The following is a 21,154-nucleotide window of genomic DNA, read 5'->3' on the forward strand; positions in this document are numbered from 1 at the left end:
GAATAACTCAATTAAGAAAACCAAAATGTTATAAATAATAATCTGTATATCTTGTGTATCAATATGTAATTGGATATTGTAATAATATTGGAATGTCTTTGATCAGGGATATGATAAAGAACACGCGAAGACTACATTCTTTTGAACATCTTTAATATCCATCATTTATAACATTAAACATCTTTTTAAATATTTAGATAGATTAATACGTAACTCTTTATATATATATATATATATAAACATTAATTTGAAGTTACAAGCTTAGAGAAATTGGTCGATTAATATTTATAGATCGGCTGTCTTGATGAAAGGCTTAAAGATAGCAAAAACATAACAATGTCGCAAATATAATTTATAGTTTAACTTCTTTCTTGTATCTGTCTGCCTTTCACGATGTTTTACCAATTACAATAAGTAATTTCGACTTCTTTGCGCTCCGTTTTAACGCATTCGAGACCGAAAGAAATTCATATCAATCAGTAGGCATAATATATATAACTGTACATAATACATTATAGTATAACATAGTATATAATTTTATATTTTAAAAACATGAGGCATAAAATTTAATCGATTGTCATCGATTTAAAATTAAAATATGAAAAGGATATTCCAGAGAGAGAAAAGCACAGTATCATTCTAACAAAACATTCAGATCGTACTGACACCCAGGAATCGTATTACAATAAAATCTCGGTCTCGAATGAATTAACACGAACGATTAACATGAAACACACTTGCGGCTTAAACACCTTCGATATCGAGGAAATTCAAACTTTACAAATAAAAGCAGCCTGTTCCTCTTTCCACCACAGACTCTCATACCATATCCGCTCTTATCCAGGCTTTTACTTGAAATCTCTGTCTATTTACAATTTAAATTTACCCGGACCACTCGTTGAATCGGCAGCCCTTTATAAATATATAATGAGCCCAGAACATATACCTGTGCCCCTAGCTGGTATCAGCTCTAGTAACGTTCATACCGGAACTTTCATACGACGCCAATTTGTCACGCGTGAACATCGATTCTTTCAGGGGTCACGGCTTTATGGGATTATATCCTTTAAAGTAATTAAAGTGATACTAATGATACAGAATTTTTTACAAATATTTAATATGTCCATAAAATAGGAAGTTTCGTGCTCTCTTATTTTATATTAATTATAAATTAATAAGTTTTACATTTGTTATCTATAGATTTAATAAATTATTAAAATTCCATGAAGACATATTCTGGAACACATTAGAAGATTTTGCTGTAATTTACAACGGATGCTCCGAGTACGAACAGGCAGTAAACGAACAAATAGAAATTCAGGCTATTGTGGTAGTATAGCTCACGTGGGATTTTAAGCTCGAATTGGACTTAAACGTTACGATCGTCGTGAATAATTACGATATATACCCTGTACGACGAGCAGAGAATCTTAAATTATTAACGGCAATTCCTTTGTGCAAAGTGCAATTTTATTAACGGCCTGTAACGAATGAACGGCTCGTTTTGAATAAAGTTTACATTTAGAAAGTAAACACAGAAACACATTTTAAGAAACTAAGATATCGAGTTCTACTTGTAAACATCAAGTGCTCTTCGTTTGAGAAGATTACGAGTCTCTTCTTCGATAACGACATTAATTAAGAAGTTTCGATACCGTTTATGACATTAAGATCTCATTAGTAAAGTTATATCATTAAAATCCTACTGTTCCTAGAGAATATATATAGTTAAAACTTCCAGAGGATCAACAGGTAAAGAAATTGTTGATAAAAGCATTGTTAGTGACAACTGACTGTAATCGATATCTGCTGGGTGAAGTTGTGTGTTCTGAGAATCTGTGTTAATGCAAGGATTCTGTTACAAATCATCGACTAAAGAGCCACCGGGCACGTCCGACCGATCGATCGATACCACGAACCTTGAATGAATTAACGCTCAAGGTGGAACGGATTTAATAGATCGGGTGTTAGTGTAATTTGACACTTTGTATACACTTGCTTTATGCAAACAAAGTTTGTTGATGTTCTGAACTCGATGGTTATAAGATCTTATTGAAACTCCAGTATTTCACCCGCACGGTACGACACTTTGTTGATGATTGTCCTTGTATGTTGTTGATACTCCCCATCAGCCGTTAAATTTTGTTCGTCTATCGTACTTTTCTAGTCAGAGGTTTTCCCTGATGTTTTTCCCTACTGTCTAAGTCATCAGGTTTGCAGCTCGGGGAGGACAGATAATTCGGAATTTCCCAAAGGAAGGAGAGGTGTCGTCCGAGCCATAAAGGGACGGTCACTCAAAATACCGAATAGATTCATTTAAATAATTATGAGAAACAAGTAAGTTTTGTAACCACAAGTTTTCAAATGTTATAGTTTGAATCTGTTCTTATAATTTTAAAAAGACCTTACAGCCAGGATCTCTAAAGAATTCGATGAAAATTCTCATGAGACATCGATTGAAACAATTAAACGCAACAGAGAATGGGTATAATCATATAATTCCTCCCCATTTCAAAATTCATTCATATACATCGATGTTTGTTTTCATATTTGTTTTATGTGTGAAGAATACGTATTTATTGGCATCAAAATATTTTCTGTTTCAATTCCTGGTCATTTTAGATCGAAACTTCCAAATATCGTTGATTAAAAATTTTTTAATTTTTAAAATGAAAGGCACTAATTATAGGACAAAAAGTTGTTTCAATTATTTGAACATTCTGCTTCATTCCTACAATAACATATTTTATTTTAAATGAAAACAAGAAACAATACTATTGTGTATAAGTTTAACGGAGTGACACAGATGATTTGTAGCTAACACTGTAGCTAACATAGTTTCTGCAATATACCCTCTAATCGAGTAGAAACAAGGGGATTTTAGAAATTTCTATTAACCGACAGTATTGTCAACAAGTTTTAACAATGACTGAAGGTTGCAAAATTAAATATAAAATGATTTATTAATAGCATATGCGGTGTTAAATTTGTAAATAAGCAGTTTATCTTTTAAGAATAACAAAGACAGCAGAAAATAAAGATAATATTCTAATTATATTGCAAACTAACGAATAATGTAAAGAATTTATTTTTGTTATCTATATCACAGATTTTAGGTAAAATATTAATTTACTTATTACTAGGAGATTGAATTTGAAATATAATTAGAATTTATAAGGGACACCTTTAAACTAGCAGATATTTGGTAGCAGTTCTCTAGCCTTTGTACAATATAACACAGTTCGGTTTAATTGAGTTTAATCCCTTTGACCAGCCAGTTTCCAATTTCATTAATGGCATAATCTCCTGACAATTTCATACCCTTCAAAAGAAACACGATTTTCTATTATTGTTTTACAATCGCGGAATATGATCAGTGTTTCAATTAAGCTCCACTGTTCTAATTTCCCGTCTACGCACGATGTGGGTACACCGTTTTTTTGTTGTTTTTAGATACAAGTGACGAGAAATTATGAAATGATATTTTAAATTTAAACTGATTTCATTCATTGATTTATTGTAGCGACAATGGTAACTTGTTTAAATAAAGATTTTATAAATAAAATATTTAAGGTCTAAAATAATAAATTGACACATGTGAAAACATTAAAGCTGTTATCCTTATTCATGGTCTTGTTGCAACGTGTTTAACGAGCGTAACGTAGGCGTGAAAACGAAAACGTTGAGACTCTTGTGGCGTAAAAAGACTGAATTCCTCATAAAAATACAAGAAACGAATACAAGAAACGTGCACATAGTTTATTCTCGATCTTGGATACATAAAACCAAAAAAAAAAAAAAAAGAAAAAAAAGAAAAAAAAGGAAAAAAAAGAAAAGAAAAGAAAAAAGAAAAAAGAAAAAGAAAAAGGAACAAAAATTTTTATTGGTTATTTAACGAAACTCATTGTATCATTTTTACTACTCTATATAAAACGTAGAATCATATACTGACGAATGTTATTTCGAATTTCTAACTTTAGAACGATAATTACATATTTGTAATTACCAATAAGTGGTAGTAGCATTAAAAATATGGAATATTCAACGAGATGAAATATAGGTAAGGTATTTAAAAGAAAAAAGATTGAAACGTTCGATGTAAAACGATGAAATTAAATGATTGGATTTGAAAACTTGATTCGGTTTAACAAGTCGATGAAAAAAGTATTCATCGTATGAAAAAAGAATTCATGTTCCTGTCGATATATCAACGACGTGCGCCGTTACTTCCGACTGCTCTGCAATTCAAATGCAGTACTCGAATATACATGGCGAAAGAAATGGAAATTGAGCAATTTAAGGGAACGAATTACTCTCGCGTCCGCGTAACTTCAAAATGTTTCACGTGTCCGTATTTGCGAAACGAAATTCGTCGTTGTCCAATTAACACGCTTGCAGATGCTACATTCACTTTGTTGCATATAGGGCTTAAATATATGAACAAATAGAACGGAGCAACTGTCATTAGCGTAATTTTAACGCGTTAAAATAAATTAATACATAATTTCGTCATTTACGTTTATTACGTTGGTCTACGTTTTTTCATCTACGTCATCTACGGCACCTACGCGAATCTTATTAATTACGTTTTTGGCAGTGTTTGTTGCTATAAATGAAACTTAATAGTTGTTGAAACCGCTCGAAAGTCGTGTTCCTAAATCATTCCCTCGTCTCGTATCGTGTTCATCAAATGGAAAAGGAGATTGTGTTTTAATGAAATCGCTTATTACTATCAATCTTGCTGTGTCACTCGCATAGGAGATGAAAGTGAGGAAGGAGAAAAAAATTAAGGTAAGGTCATCAATGAGCAAAATGTTTAATGTAATTAAAATTGTAATTAAAATTGAGTCCGCTGCTAAATATATTCGATCAAATAGGTATGTTCAATAAACATTCGATCTCGTTCCCTGAAAGCTGTTCCTCGATATCTGGTTGGATACTTTGCGCACGGAAATACAGAGTGTCAACAGTAACAAACCCTCTATGTAGTGTTTTTGCTTTGCCCTTTTGAACAGGTAGATAACATTTTGCTTCGAAAAACGGATATATATTCCACGGATATGCACATACAGAGTATGTGTATAGATATACACATTGATATACACCTTTGTACAAAGTGTCAAAAAAGTATTTATCGCGGTTTTTTTTTCAAGCCATTCTACACCTTCGATTTGATGAAAATTGGTTAAATAAGTGTAGCGCAAAATTGATCTTGACCACAATTTTCAGTGTCAAATTGTTTTTCTATTGCATCATATAGTGCTCATTAGAAAGGAGAGTTGCGTTCTTTTAGAAAAAATGTTTGAAATTTCATTAATACTTAGACTGATTAGATTTTATTCATATTTTAAGGTCAAATATGGAATACAATAACATCAATACTAATATCTACTTTTTTGTGCGAATTACATACTACTACTAATTTTACACTACTTTACTTTTACACTACTTTCTTTACACTACGTTTTACTACTTCGTTAACACACTACATACATACACTACTTCTTTTCCCGATGGCTGAAACTAATCGTTGATGTTTATAAGCTACGAATTTTGTCCACAGCGCCATCGGAATCTTTATTGAGAAATTAAAATACTACAATTACTATCACTAAACTCAGCATCCATAATACACTATGTTTTTCAAGTTTAGATGAACGATTCACAATAACCACATCAGATCCAAACCAATAGCCTGTGTCAACCTCATCCACGCACTGGAACTCGCAACATCGGCGTCCAATGCGGAATTTCTTGCAGCTCTGTAATAAAAAGAAATCGATTAATTGTACGGATCAATCGTCACTAGACTACTCGAAAATCCAGGTCATTCAAAGAATGAAAGAAAAAAGAATTGCTCCAATTCAACCATTGCCTTTGCAAAACTAGTATTTGAGAACCATTGGTCAAATATATTATAACACTAAACGTACATTTCGGGAAGAATAATTTGTGCTATGAAACAAAATTTCATCAGCAGTTTCAACTTAAATATAGATCCGACGATTATTTACGAACAAATAGTATAAATCTTTTAGCAATATGAAATTCGCAATATTTATTCAAATATTTATATTTATAGTACGCCATTAGCAAAGAAGACATGTTTGCGTGCGTTATCGATTTTACGCTTTTGCCACGCAAACATGGAAATTGCGATTCAAAATTGAATTTGCAATGGAAACGGTTGACGTTACGACATCAATAACATATTTCAAAAACATTGATGATATCATACGGAATCAGAGAGATTCTATGAGAAGTTAAACGCATAATCATCCTATTGTAAATAACAGGAACAGAAAGTACACAAGGAATAATACAGAATCATCCTATCATCCTATCCTATTATACAGGATTGCTTTGATTCGAGCTCAAACATAGGCAAATCTGAAAGAATTTTTCGCAGAATTTCCTTCCCCTTTGAATTGGCTTTTATACAGAACGACTTTAATCTTTTCAAGGAAATACCTATAGAGTGTGACGATCTATGATTTTAAATAGAGAGGTATATCTGAAAAGAGGTGGATGTAAAACGTAGCATATAAAACGTAGATCAAATCTTTATTCAAGGATTTTTTCTCTTCGCAGAGAATCAGGTTTTCAAGAACGATCGAATATGTATGTACTCGATTTACACGTGAAGTTGTCATTAAAAATATTGTTGCGTTTAAAAAGATAAATATTGATTTAAATTTAACGAAATTGTTAGTCCAATTGTTTTAAGCTTAAAGATATGTAGGTGTCACATTTATATATTGAAAATCTGGGAGCGGCATTAATTAACAAATCTAGTCACGCGCACACGTACTTTAAAACCATGCTTGAAAATCGATATTCCCTGAAACAATGCATCGTTCTGCGCTTCCAATTTATTTTCGCACGAAGAATCAGTCCATTCATCGTTGCCGTCACCATCGCTACTGTAATCTATATTACTCGAATAAATTCTATATCTTGATTGGAAAATCGCATATTTTAACGAACTTTCTGTGTGTGTGTGTGTGTGTGTTTTTTTTTTTTTTTTTTTTTTAATGATTTTAATTGGCAATTTCCGAAATTGAACTATAGCTTGAGAATAAACCGATAATATTTGAGAGTATATATACATACATACATCATGTTTTTGATGGGTTTTGTAGTAAAATAATTGTAGAAAAAGCAAACTTTTTAAGAAAAAATTACCATATTCGAGTAATAAATTATAGAAAATTACCAATGTAATTTAAAACTTAAAAAGAAGAATCAATTACACGTAATAAAGAGAAGGACTTGTTCACGAACGGCAATTCAACAAATACAGTCGTTGCAGAAACATAGTTTTACAAGGGAGAAGAATCTCTCTAGGAACTCGACGATATCACGCCAAGCGAAAATTCAATAAAGTGATTACTAACCGTATTACCAGCGGCAATCGTGTTACGGCAATTCGTAAATAAGTTAGTCGTCTATTTGGAGAAACGTCGCTGGCAATATCGTCACATTTTAATTACGTCAGCGCTATCAATTGGTCTTGGAAGAAAGTTTTCCATTATGTACTTTTGCCCACGGCGTCGTTCCAACAAATGAATCCGAGTTTTGAATCGCTTTCTCTTATATCACGAATTTGTAACGGTGTTTCTTCAAACTTTAAACGATTGTAATGAATGCCTTTGCGTACAAAGACTGATACCTGGTTTGACTAGAAGCTTCAGCTAATTAGTGCCCCAGTTAATTTGGATGTTCACTACCACGACACTTAAGAAGTGGCTTCGTGTCCGAGCGGATTTCCCCCAGGTAAAAAAAAAAAAGAAAAAGAAAAAGAAAAAGAAAAAGAAAAAAAATAGTTAATTTGGATGTTATAAAATGTTATATAACTTATCTAGAAGAACTTATCTTCTACTTGGTAGTCGCATAAGAGAAGACCGAGCCATTGAATCGCTCAAATAGATCAGCTGATTCGCTTAACGTATTTTTACTTCCGATGACGTAAACAAGAGCAGAAAGTACACAAGTAATAATACAGAAATGTCAAATGTACAGAGGAATAGATTTCGTTAAATCATTAGCACGTAACATTTCCTTATAATTCTATTTGTGCATAGCAAAATAGCTTGCGTGCTTTCATGAATTATAATTGATATTTAGAAGCTTTCATGTAGGTAGATATATAACTCGTGTTAATTAGTAATTTAACAATACATCATGACAACATAACATTTTCGTTTCTTCGTTTATCTCGTTATGCGCGTAAACGAATGTGTAAATAAAGACATATAATCAACGATAACATGTAGTGGCAAGCATGATAATTATCGACAAAGGAGAATATTGGTGAAATGATTGTGGTGATTTCACTCGGTGTATCGGTAAATAAACTTTGATAGACATTGCCGGTGAATTCGCTGCCGGTGAAATCGTGTCGATGAAATAATTGTCAGTGATTTAAAGATAAGCCAATTTATTGATCTCCCCTTCATAGAGTTGTACGTCTCTCTATAAAACATTTAGCTTAGTCACACTAAACTGAACTGGACTGGACTGCAAGTAAGAAGATTGAAATGCAAAATTCACGTGTGAGATGGAAAGTTCGATAAGGCGATTATGTATATTAACCCGAAAGAAAGCTCATGGCTTTGCAACGCGTTACACGCAACACGGAATTTCCCTCGCTGAAATAATCCTATTACAACGATACGATTTTCCTTAACAGATCTCGCAATGTAATTCTCCCTCTACAACTTTTTATTAGGTTTGAAACACGAGAGTTTCGAAGCTCTGCAAAGTCTCGCGAATCTAGAAATCGAGTTTCAACGTATTTTCGCTTCTTATTTTATAGCTGTTAATAGTTATTATCTCACTCTGCACGTACATCAAACGAGTACTTATGTAAATCCAAAGGAAACGGAAACAACCGAGAATAATTGAGGATAATTCGAATACGTACCAGGCGGCAATACAATTTCTCGCGATTAGTAAAGTGTTTCGCAAAGAAAAAAAAAGAAGGAAAATTGTATCGGAGAAATAGGGGAAAAACGGTGGCGTACATCAAGCAATCTTTATGGCTGTAATACATTTATTATTCATTTATGTTCATTTTCTATCGCGTAACAGACGTTGAAATAACTGGCAGAACGAGCATATAAATCTTGTATCGCTCGACCTGACTTCTCCCGATGGAAAAATATTCACCAGCCTGGGATCGTGCATCGCTAATTACTCCGTTCTACTTTTCGAACGCGTTTCCATCCATACAGAAAAGCAAGAAGGCAAACCCTATCGCACAGTCATGAAGAGATGCAAAAGCAAGAAACCAAGCAACGACATGCCGATCGACATGGTGGAAGCAGTCCTACAGAGGCTATTCACCATGGGACACGGACCCTCCCATTACGAGGGCCGCGAAGAGGCAGAGACCGAAGAAGAAGAAGGCATCAGCTTCAGCGTCGTCATCGGCGAAGGCGATGTCGTCGATGCCGCCGGAAGAATGAACACCAAGAAGGCTGCAGGAGTCGATGGAAGACTCCTGGACTGCTGGAAGCAGGAGCTGGAAGCAAGCTGGAACCAGACTGCTGGAAGACGGCCAGAGTAATACTGCTAAGGAAGCCGGGAAAGGATCGCGTACCGGCCGATAAGCATACTCCCAGCCATGAGCAAGATCTGGGAAAAATGCTTTAAGAAGATCGTCGAGAGATGCATCGGAACGGACCCGTTCCATCGGAGGCAGTATGGGTTCAGAAAGAAGAATTAGCTTAGCGAATACCGATAAGAACAGGAAGAAGCTGAAACGGGCACAACGAACGGCCCTGTGCATAACAACGACGGCATACCGTACCGTCTCCCACGCGGCACTTTGCGCGTTGACCGGGAATCTCCCGATCTACATAAAGATAAAGATGCTCGGAGAGACTTACGAGAGGAACAAGATCCATAAGACCAGGATCGGCGCGGATGACGGCAACGAGCTGAAAGCGCAGGGAAATGGAGGAACTGGAGGCGCAAGGAAATTAATACCGAGTGCGCTGCTATTTACCAAAAAGAAGATGGACATCGATCATCACACCATGCAGCTGTTAACCGGGTATGGGAGTGTGGCGGCACTCGACAAGCCAAATACCACCACTCGACACTAACTAGTGTCGGACGACGGCAGCGACATCTACAGCCCCCAGTGACAATTACAGCGGACCAGGCCCAACTACTACAACTATCACGCACGTCCAATAAATATATAACGCACACACGGCCACCTCTACAGGAGTTTTGGTGTCTATAGAAAGAGGATTGGCAAGAGCAGCGACAGCAACTGTCTCGACTGTGGAGACCCTAACGACGATGCAGAGCACGCCCTGTTCACGTGCCCGAAGTGAACGGACAGAAGGATTGAGCTGGAGAACGCTCTTGGCGAGAAGATAGACGTGGACAATCTGATCGCCACGGTGACCGCCAAGAACGAGAGCTGGGATAAATTCAGGCAATTTCGCAAGACCGTCATGTCTCACAGGAGGGTGACAACGAAGGCCTTGAAGGAGGCAAGGAGGAGAACGAGAGCAACAACAACTACTCGGAGCAGTGAAGGCAGAGATACAAGACAACAAAGAACCACAGAAGGAGATCAGCCCAGTATTCCGAACTAGCTGAGAAGAAAACGAGAGCAATACAGAATATACAGAATAACTGCCCGAAGAAGAAGATACAACGGGGCATGAAAGGACAACCTGATGACTGCCGACAGGTTTTACCGGGGTTGTCTGTCCTCAAAGCAAAGGAAAAAGGAGGAGGGGTTTTTAGTGGGTATGGCAACAACATCCGCCCGAGTCCCACATAACCCAGTGATCCGCATCACTGGGTATGCGTAACAGCATTTTCCCCTCCTCACGCAAAAAAAAAAAAAAAAAAAAAAAAAAAAAAAAAAAAAAAAAAAAAAGCTATACACTCTATCAATTTTAAGTTGATAATTTCGTTATTATATAATTTTTCTTAGTCTAAACTGAATCCAGGAAGAAGAACTTTCATCCAATTACATACTTCATTAATTCATGAATTATATTCGTTACCGTACGTACAAAAAGAAAGTTGACTGATATAAAAATTCAAAGGATAGAACTTCTAAGCTCGCGATTGGAAACAGATTCAGTTCAATGGTTTAATTTGCCATTTAATTGAATTCTCTGGCAATTTCAGCGAACTGTGGGCTTTAAAAGTGTCCCGCATTCAAACGCAAGACTTCTCCTCCACCTTTCCCTTTCTTTCAATTCCAACCTCAAGTAATTGACCTATTAATTCGACGATATATTTACATGCTCGCAAGGGATTCAAACAACTTCGTTTAACTGCGTTAAATTCGCAATTATAACCAACACGAATGTCTCAATCAATGTGCAGCTCGAAACAAATAAAAGATAATTAACTTTTCAATATAACGATTGATATGTTTGATGAAGAAAAATTTATGAATTTTTAAAAACGTCTCCTAGTACATTTAGCATTTTTATGATAAAAACTTAGAACACACACGCACACATATACTATTCCATGAAATGATTTACACAGCTATGAGTCTAATCCTATGATATTATAAAGGGATGAACGAACTTTTCCTAATAAATATTACTTTATACAAAATCTTGTTTAAAAAAATTAGTTTTTTATTCTCATTAAATTAATTTAATATCAGAATATATAATTTTAGTCGTTATCAAAATTTTATGTCAAATGCGTTCATAGATACATATATAAATAAATGTCTAATCCTATGTATTTATTTCAACTGAAATCTTAACTTAAATATTTATTAACAATATTCTGACGAATATGCAATGAAAGATAAAAACAACTTTATTTTTCTTATAGAATGTCTCATGCTTCTTACTCATTTTATGTTTCTCGTTGTCAATGCGTAACTACTTATCAGCCGCATGAATGCTAAGTTTTACTACTGAGAAACGAAGAGACATATAGATGCAAATATACGCTACCTCGCGTGAAAAAAACGTCAGATACATTAACCAGAAGGAATATCCGATACATATAAAATTCATAGCGTAGTTATTTATACATACGGAATAATTCTTTCTGTATGAAATATTCTTTCTTCTGAATTATTATTATAAATGTATGTCCATTTCCTACCTTAAAATGTCTCTCCTTTGAAAAACTCCATTTAAATATAACGATTAACAAAATATTACCAATAAAAATATTAAAACGAGATGCTGAAATAACCTTTTAATGAAGCACAAATGATTATTTCAACTTTAATTCTGTTAAATTTGAATTGAATCATTTATAAACCGAACAGGTGTATAAAATTTTATTGCGTAAAAATCGTGAAGCTGAAAATTAGGAACGAATAACGAATGAGTAACCTAGTTTCATTAAAAGGTACGTGTACGCCGATCCGCGTAACAACTTCGACACTCCAATTATTATAAAGCATGTATCCTTCAGAGATTTTTTGCGCGAACGCAAGATACCTTTTACACGTGCAACTGAATAAGTGGAACGTGATTTTCAATATTTCTTCTTGTAGAACCTGTAACAACGTAACTGTTTCACGAATATTTTCCCTGACACTTTTACAACGATGCGTAGAAATCTCCTTTTCTAATTAATAATTTCAGCATTTCTCTGAACAGTTTCGTTGCGATTAAAAAATATACAAAGCTTACGACGTGCTTGTTTAAAAATATTTATATGGAACAAGATTTCGAATTTGTCACATCAATCGCGATCTCAGCAGGTGTAAATTAATTCGTTCTAATGAACGAATAAATTAAACGGCTCGTGACAAAAATTATCCCTGTCCATGTTTGTCTTTCTAAAACTAATTCAAGGCGAGTTAAATGAATCGCTGTGTACCCTATTCGCGCAGCATGTGTTTTAACGACCAGCATGCAAGCGTTAACGGTGTACTTTAGTTTCTCATGGTTGTGTTCAGCTGGTTGCTCTTAGAATGAGCATATACTTACAAAAGGAGGTGAACAGAACATAGCCTGGCACCATTTTGGCTCCATATGATAGCAGACGCAGAGGTTGCAAACCGATGGTCCCGGCACGTACGTCATTCCATGCGAGACGGCTTTTCCTTCAAAATCAGTACAATCTTCTCCTAAAGCCACTGAAAACGATTACCAGCGTCAATATCTTTGCCACTCGACAATCGTACGCGCAGTTACGCTAACCGTTTTAACGCCACGCAGCGTGATCGCTCTATTCGCGTACGGTGGTAAATTGTGCCACGATGTATGGTCACGATCATTAATTCGCAACGCGCTCAAGCGTGCTCGTCGCGAGTCATATCAGAGTTTCCTCTCGTAATTACTTGTTTTTCAAATAATCATAAACCAAATAAAAAAAAAAAAACCAATATAAAAAATTACCTCTTGAATCGGAAAACCAAATCCTGCATTATAGAATGTTATCACGCAAACGAAACGCAGAGCATAAATGAAGCGCGAGCACGTCGAACGGTATATTTCGATGAAAAAAACAGGATGAAAAAGGGCAGCGCGATCGCGTCGATCGGTACTCCTCGCAAATAAATAAACGAAGCGCTATCGCGCTGCATAGCACAAACCGATACGGAGTCTTGAAACATCCGACACTAAAACGGTTAATAACATTACGAAAACGACCGTACCAGGAAATTTTTGTTCAACGGATCCGCATTGCGGCTATCACGATGCTTCTTCGTTGCATCGATGCTTCATCGATGAGATTAAAGCACCGTTGAAATAGGTTATTCGATTTCTTACATGGGGAAAAAGTTTTTATATCGTGTTTGCTGTTTTACTTCGCAAGTGTGCTTCACAGTATACGTTAGAACTCCAAGTCGAGCTATCCGAGTTAAAGTCTCTTGAAACTTAAAACGGCGCTTAAAGGATATAGGTATAACAGAAGGTTCGTTTAAAATTCAAAAGTGTATATACGTACATATACATTTGAATAAAAATAGCGGATAATCTCAAGTAAAAAAGTAGGTTCGTGTTAGTAAAATGGTTTCAAAATACTTGTCAAAAGTCAAACGACTTGACTAATTAAGAATGGATGTAAGAGATTGAAAGCAAAGGGCATCTAAGAGTATCAATTAAGTAACAAACTCACGGTGACAAAGAGGTTTTCACTCGATCGAATTCAAATAAATCGGTTAATTTGAGCGAAACTTTAGGTACACGAGAAGCGACACGCGTCCTCAAGGACTACGAAGGTTCTACTCGAACGAATGAAAACTTTTCTCTGGCCCGGTGTGTATACACAAGACGTGCGAATTTAAAGTGCAGATTGTATTAATTGAAATAATTGCTTGGTTTGATCAAATTAATCGTTTTAAGCTGAAATGACGAAGGTCATCCAAGTAATTGATGTCCACTGTAATTATTTGTTAATCGCGCGTGGAATCGGAACGATTCGACCTCGTTCCAACGCGAATCGTTACTAAGGCAGAGACGGCAATTAATAATTGTCGCGTCATTTGTTCGATCGTGTTCACAAATTCAAATACGGCTGAGTGGCGGAAACCATTTATAACACGTCCCGTACCGCGTAGGTCGTATACATATCTCAGGATGAATTTTTCGTACTTCGCCGCATATATTCTCCATGTTAGACATACCATAAAATATTTCGTGCAATCGCGTATTCCTGTCTAATGTCAGGAATTCTCTTTCCATAGGTCTGCGTTTTCCATATTATCTATTTTGCTTATCAGTAAACATTCTTACAATTTGTGATTAATACTGTACGTACAAGAACGTTAAGTTTTTGACGTTGTAATATTTCACATGAAATAATAATGGCTGTATATCGACTAACTTATTAATTAATTAAATTCGTGTATATCAAGTTTCCTATCATTTAATACTTTCGTGTAACTACAGGGATTTGATACTATGAAATGAAATATAAAACTTGGTAAAAAAACGCGCTTCGTTAGGAAATGAGGGTAATGATGCAAATATTTTTCGTAGCCATTATATAGAATTTCGATGGTATAATTAATCAGTATCAACTTACCAGCCCCTAACGGGAAGATAGTGACGAAAATAGTCTGCAAACAGATGATCGTGGCAAGTATTTTCGCATACAAGTCCTTCATGGTTGTAAAGGATCAGGAAATTTGTTGCTGTAGAATGGGAAAATCAGGTGTTTTAATATAAGTTGTGCGGGCACTGGAGTGCGTAGACCAGAAATATCTGCGACAAAAATCAGAATACATTTGTTTTCACATGATTGGATCAATTTTGTGTAAGACTAAGCTGATTGAACCTAACACGAGATAATTGTCCAACTTACGACCTTAACAAGCCCGCTTGATTCCCTATAAGTGCTTGAAATTGATGCTTGTATTCTTTCCAGATTAACAAGCTTTGCTCCCCCCCCCCTCCCTCTCTATTTCCTTAGATCGAGTTAGACTGCCACAACATATTATCTTTCTTCTTTTCTTTTCTTTTCTTTCGATCTTTTAAAGCCTTAAATCGCTGGTTATTATAGTGTATACATTCGATTACTCTGTAAGTCGTAAGTACATGTTTTACGTTATTTTTCATTTTCCAGCTAAATTCCACAAAAACAAGAAATATACTTCCAACGTGTTTTCACGTGTCTCTAGCAAAGATCTCAAAAACAAGTTGCGGCGCAATTTAAAACGACAAATAGCACCGTGGGTCTCGTTGTGGCAACGCACGCTTCGTCAGCTTTTTAAAAGCGCTCTCTGTCTGCTTTTTTCTCTCTTCACCGCCTATTCGTTTTTTCTTAACGAGTGAAACCGTTTTTACGAGGACGGGAGCACAGAAATGACGTACTGGCAATTCTGTTTCGTGATGACACAAGCAGCCCGGTTTCAGTGAATTAAACCTGGCCCCAAGCTTCCAATTATCTCTCCCTTCCTTTCCTTTATTTTTCCCTTCTATATCGAGTTTGAGGTTTTCTAAATTTCCATTACAATCAACTATGGCTTTTCTTTATTTTATATGTTAGCCGATGATTCATGGCAAAAGCGTCGGCTGTAAAAATATTTGGAGTTGCAACAGCAACAAGTGTGTTTTCTCAAACAGAAAATATTGGAAGCGTACTCGTTGGCAAAACAGTTCACGGATAGTTCGTCCTCTGCTTGTTATTTGTTTCAATACCGTTAGCAAATAAATTCATGAAACATAGTGGTATCGCATAAATTGAAAATAAAAGCTTTGCGTATACTTGGTAGTTGAACTTTGGCTATTAAACGTATGTTATATATATATATATATATATAGAAGATTGCTTAGAATTTGGAGCTTAATAACATATCTCAAAATCATTGACATTAAAAAAGGTGAACCTTACTTACCAAATTTCCTTCCGTCAAATGATACATAAAAATTGAAAAAAATAATATACATAGTTTTGACTTTCTTCCGCATTATAATTTGAATCACTCGATTTATTCGACTAAAGATAATCAAGCAATAACCTCACTTTACACGTATTCTCATTAAGTGAAATAGATCACATCAGGGATTTTCAAAAGTCGATGGAACATTAATAGCGATTAATTATTTATGGATGTATTCTGCACGGTTAAAGCAATCGCCTAGTGAATTATCGAGTTCCAGGAATATGAGCGGTAAACAGGATTGCAGCTATAAATGACTCTCTAACGTGTATATTAGAGATGAATTTGATCATTTATCCTCATAATATGAAATACGCTTTTAAGTGGAAATCATAATTAACAATTTCTGGCAGCGAAAAGTAAATAAATCGATACGTTTAAATCAATATTAGAATTTCTTAATATTTTTATCAAATATTTTTATCAAATATTTTAACATCGTAGAAGTGTCGTTGGAGAGAAATATTAGGTTGTTCGAAATGTTTCTTTCGTTTTATAAAGAAATGATAGATGTACGATATTTTTTGCTTTATATTATTTTATTGAATTATGTGCGATCCACCTTTCTCCAATTTAATATAAAATAACATAAAAGAAAAAATGTTGTGTATCTATCATTTCTTTATAAAACGAAAGAAAATTTTGCGACAATCTAATAGAAATTTAGCTTTAACACAATATAAAAATGGATTGTTATGCCCCTAGGAGATAAGAACAATATGATTAATATTAATAATGAATACGTTAACGTAACGTAAAGCAGCTTTTGCAGAAGGCTATTACCTGAAAATGTTTACTAAAGAATGATAACATGAATTTTCTTAAGTACCCCATTTGATACTTAATCTACTTTGTAAATACTGTACGTCCTAACTTTGAAAGAATGCAATTTTAGCCAGAATGTTTCAAATTACCTAGCTAGTTTCCTATTAATTAATTACCTAGTTTCCTTGTAATATAATTTATATTTACATTATCTCGCGTAATTCTTTCCACTTTATTGACTTCTAAACGTTAATGTAATATAATTTTTATAATATAATTTTAATCAAAGTTATTTAAAATTTGTAGTATCTCATCCCTACTAGAATAATATTAACAAATGTGCAGAGCTCAAGTCGAATAACACCGGCTCAGATAAATGATCATCAAACTTACTTTTGTTATCGTCGATGTCAGTGATTTTAAACCAGCCAACGTCCATGGCAATCAATATTATTTAGCCGGTCTTAACGCAATGTAAAAAGCAAAGAAAAGAGGAAGGAAGGAACAGGGAAACAAAGAGATAAAACGAATTTTTCATTTTCTCGAAACTAGATCGAGTTTCAAGCTGCTCGTAAAAGAGTCTGTAGCCAATCCGACTAAATTCGACGAACCGCGCTTGAAAATTCCCAGAGAACTGTGATAACCATCGAAATCTGTACAATTTGTCGATTCATCGCTTGATTAAAAAATGGAACAAAATGAGGCTGATCAGCCGAACTTCTTTGAACTTTTAATGATCCTTATCGTTATACCCTAGGTTGAATGCTACGATATAAGCCGAAACAGCTATAAGTAGGGTTCACGTGATTGCCGCCATCTATTATTCACGCGTTACACATTCGCCAGACAGACGCGTCTAACGGTTGACATTGTTTTCTACCCTCAGTTCCAACGCAATTACGTTGCTACGTGCAATCAAGTCTCGAGTGAAGCTAATGATAAGTTGTTGTTCGATCCTACACAATTACTAAAATTATTCAAATTAAACTAATTTAGTCTAAAAAAAAAAACAAGTAATTTCGTTATATATTTCCTTTCATAATAAGCCATGGTTGGAATATAGTAGCTGACGAAAATATTCGTATATTTGTAGAAACATTTTAGGGCTGTATTATGCATAACGGCACTATAGAATTAATACTGTAACAGAATTCTACTATCATGGTTATGCTGGTAATATTCGAAACAAATCTGAAAATCTATGTAGATGTTGTAAGATATTCAGTACGAGTACTGTGCATTACTGGTATGTACATAATCACGACGAGATAAGGAAGCTACTGTTCTCTATTGCTCATCGCTACCCGTTGCTAGTAGCAACGTACTATGCATATATATCTCGTAAAGATTTTAAATGTAGCCAACGAGACCATTTTTAATATTTGACTATCGTGACCCATTACAGTTTCATCACTTTCAATTAATTGAACACGACCCGCACCTTAAGACTAAAATACACAATATAAGTATGGCACAGAAAATCTTTTAAAATTTACGGACGACTATTTATGGTATTTAAAGGCAGCAAAGATAATAATTAGCTGCGGATTTTCCTCGAATCGTAGCATACGATATGGAATCTGATTATTAAAAATTACAGTGGAAATACAGTGGATTTCCATAAGATATTCGTGCTTGTGGCAATATTTGTGGAAATAAATTCTTAACCCAAATGGACAACCTCGATATTCGAGAAATTTTGTGAAGCTGACGTCAATGGCGATATGTACTGTTGTTGTGCTATCATTTCATAGTAAGCTGTATTGATTGCACTTCTATTCACGGAATTGATTTATTCCACACAAAAGTTGACAACAATAATCGAAAAAAGAAAAATATATTACCGCCTTTCACATCAGCATACACAAGCACATAGGATTTCACACGAATATACACACTTGTAAATTCGACGAAACGATCAAATTTAATTATTTTTCGATTTTTCGGGCATCAAGTACTACATCAAACGTTACACATCAAACGTTAAAATACGGCGAGCATACAAAATGTACAAACCACTCTAAATTAATTAACTTTGAACGTTATTGATTAATTAAAAAAAACCACTGTTGCGTTGAGTTTTACATTTTAAAAAGTTGTTATCCGTTTTTGCTTTGTTTAAAACTAAAAATAGGACTACGTTCATTGTAAGTCGTAAATATCCCTTTTATTTATTTAAACAAACAGATATTTAAACAAACAATTTATAAATATATAATTTATTTACGTATATTTGTAATATCTGTTTTATACATTTGTACAACCATTTATCCATTTATCTATTTTATTTGCATATAATTTTTATAGACTTTTTTTGTTTTTTTAAAGAACGAAAAATTGTGATTCTATTTTAAGACATGTCAGGCTGAAGCGATACGCGATATATATTTCTATTCGGATTTCACCGTCGTCGTAACCGATGCTATTGGAAACGTTTCACAATAGACGTCTTAGAAGCGCTTGCAACGTCCGTCATGTGTAAGGCTCTACCACTGAATCGCGGCTGCCATTTAGTGATTAAGGTCGATCACTTAGAGACGTTAATCCGCCATAATGGTGAGCAATACATCGAAGCCATTATTGAAAGCATAGTTACGCTTTAATTTCATCGATCTTATTCACAAATAGAAGTGTACAAATTATAGGATTTCTAAATATTTAGTTTAGTTAAAAGGAGATATGAAAATGACAGTTATATTCAAAGGATAAAACAGAACCGTACGATTGTAAAGTTTCAAATCATTATAACTATTTAAATTTGAAAAATCCTACTATATTTATACAATATATTTTTATTAAGAATGGAAGAAATTTCGAAAAATCCGCCAACACTTTTTGCTGTCGTCTTGAAGCACACCATATGTTAAGCTTCTTCGTCGTTACAAATTTTATCGCGGATGTAACGAATGTTTCGAACATGTAGCACGCACGCGTCAACGCCTACATTTGGATTTTAAATATATGTTTTATGCATTAAATGTATTTGTACTTTCTTGCGCAATTTCTTTTAATTTGTTACGATATGGAGGGTTTAATTACGTTTAAGATATCTATCTGTGAATCCTTTAAATTCAAAGTTCTTTAAAAAATTACGTTACGTAAAATAATCGTTTTTCCACTTTATTGTATCATAAGATAGTTACTTAAATTCATATTACTTAAAGAATCTTTCTACAGAAAGAATAAAAAAGAATAAAATCCTATATGTTAAATTTTACGTGGTTGATGGAATACATAGCGATGACGAGAACTAACTACAGACAACAAGAAACTATTAGCGAAGGCAACTGGTGACTATGAATGTCGTCTCTATAATATGCGGCGACTAAGGAGAACAACTACCAACTACGGATAACAAGTAACAACCAACTGTCTCGTTTCTAAGAGGCAACTAACTTGCAAATTTAAATCCTCCTTTGATGGTTTCTGTAGCGCGATATACGTCTTGAACGTAGTTAAAGAATATGGTCGCTGCTGAATGACGATTTGACAGCAAGGCGATCCCGCCAGTTCAAAGCTTGACATTGCAAGCTACCGAAAACCATTAATCTTGTTATCGAATATCTAGCTTTCAGAAGAACCCTTGTGATATGATATGACGTCATGACATTTTTATGACGAAGATGAACAAACACCGACCTCTAACGAAACAAATTTTTATTAAGTGCCGTATGTGGGTTGCAGGCCGGCCAACCAAGGAAATTTATCGAATGTATAAAGTAAAATATATACGAATATATTCGATATATCATAAAATGCCCGCGTTATATCGTCTAACAGCATAAAGAAAGCTGAATTTAAGGAATTAAAAAATTGAAATACCAATTATAAGAGAGTTAATTAAATTCAAACCTATCGATCTATCTCATAAAGACCTATATTTCCTGGAAATTGATATCTTCCGAATTCTAAATTCTCCTTAGAAAGTATCATAGAGAAAATATGAAACTTGAAAAGCACATCACGCTGATGCCTCGATAAACCGTCGTGTCGATAAATCCATGTGTCCGAGCGATGAATTTTCCCCAAACAACAAAA

At 34.6% G+C, this 21,154-nt stretch overlaps 2 long non-coding RNA genes across 2 annotated transcripts in view; both read right to left on the minus strand.

The window, feature by feature from the left end:
* LOC125387083 overlaps positions 1 to 21,154 on the minus strand; it is a 30,183-nt gene that overhangs the window by 7,650 nt on the left and 1,379 nt on the right. The gene's annotated exons all lie outside the window — the stretch shown is intronic.
* On the minus strand, positions 5,318 to 19,815 carry LOC125387081. The gene is made up of 4 exons (XR_007227643.1): positions 17,510 to 19,815; positions 14,995 to 15,173; positions 12,951 to 13,099; positions 5,318 to 5,762 (listed from the first exon to the last, which is right to left on the minus strand). It is a non-coding gene; the product is annotated as an uncharacterized LOC125387081 (long non-coding RNA).

Source organism: Bombus terrestris, unplaced genomic scaffold (assembly GCF_910591885.1).
Source record: "Bombus terrestris unplaced genomic scaffold, iyBomTerr1.2, whole genome shotgun sequence".
Classification (NCBI taxonomy): Eukaryota; Metazoa; Arthropoda; class Insecta; order Hymenoptera; family Apidae; genus Bombus; species Bombus terrestris.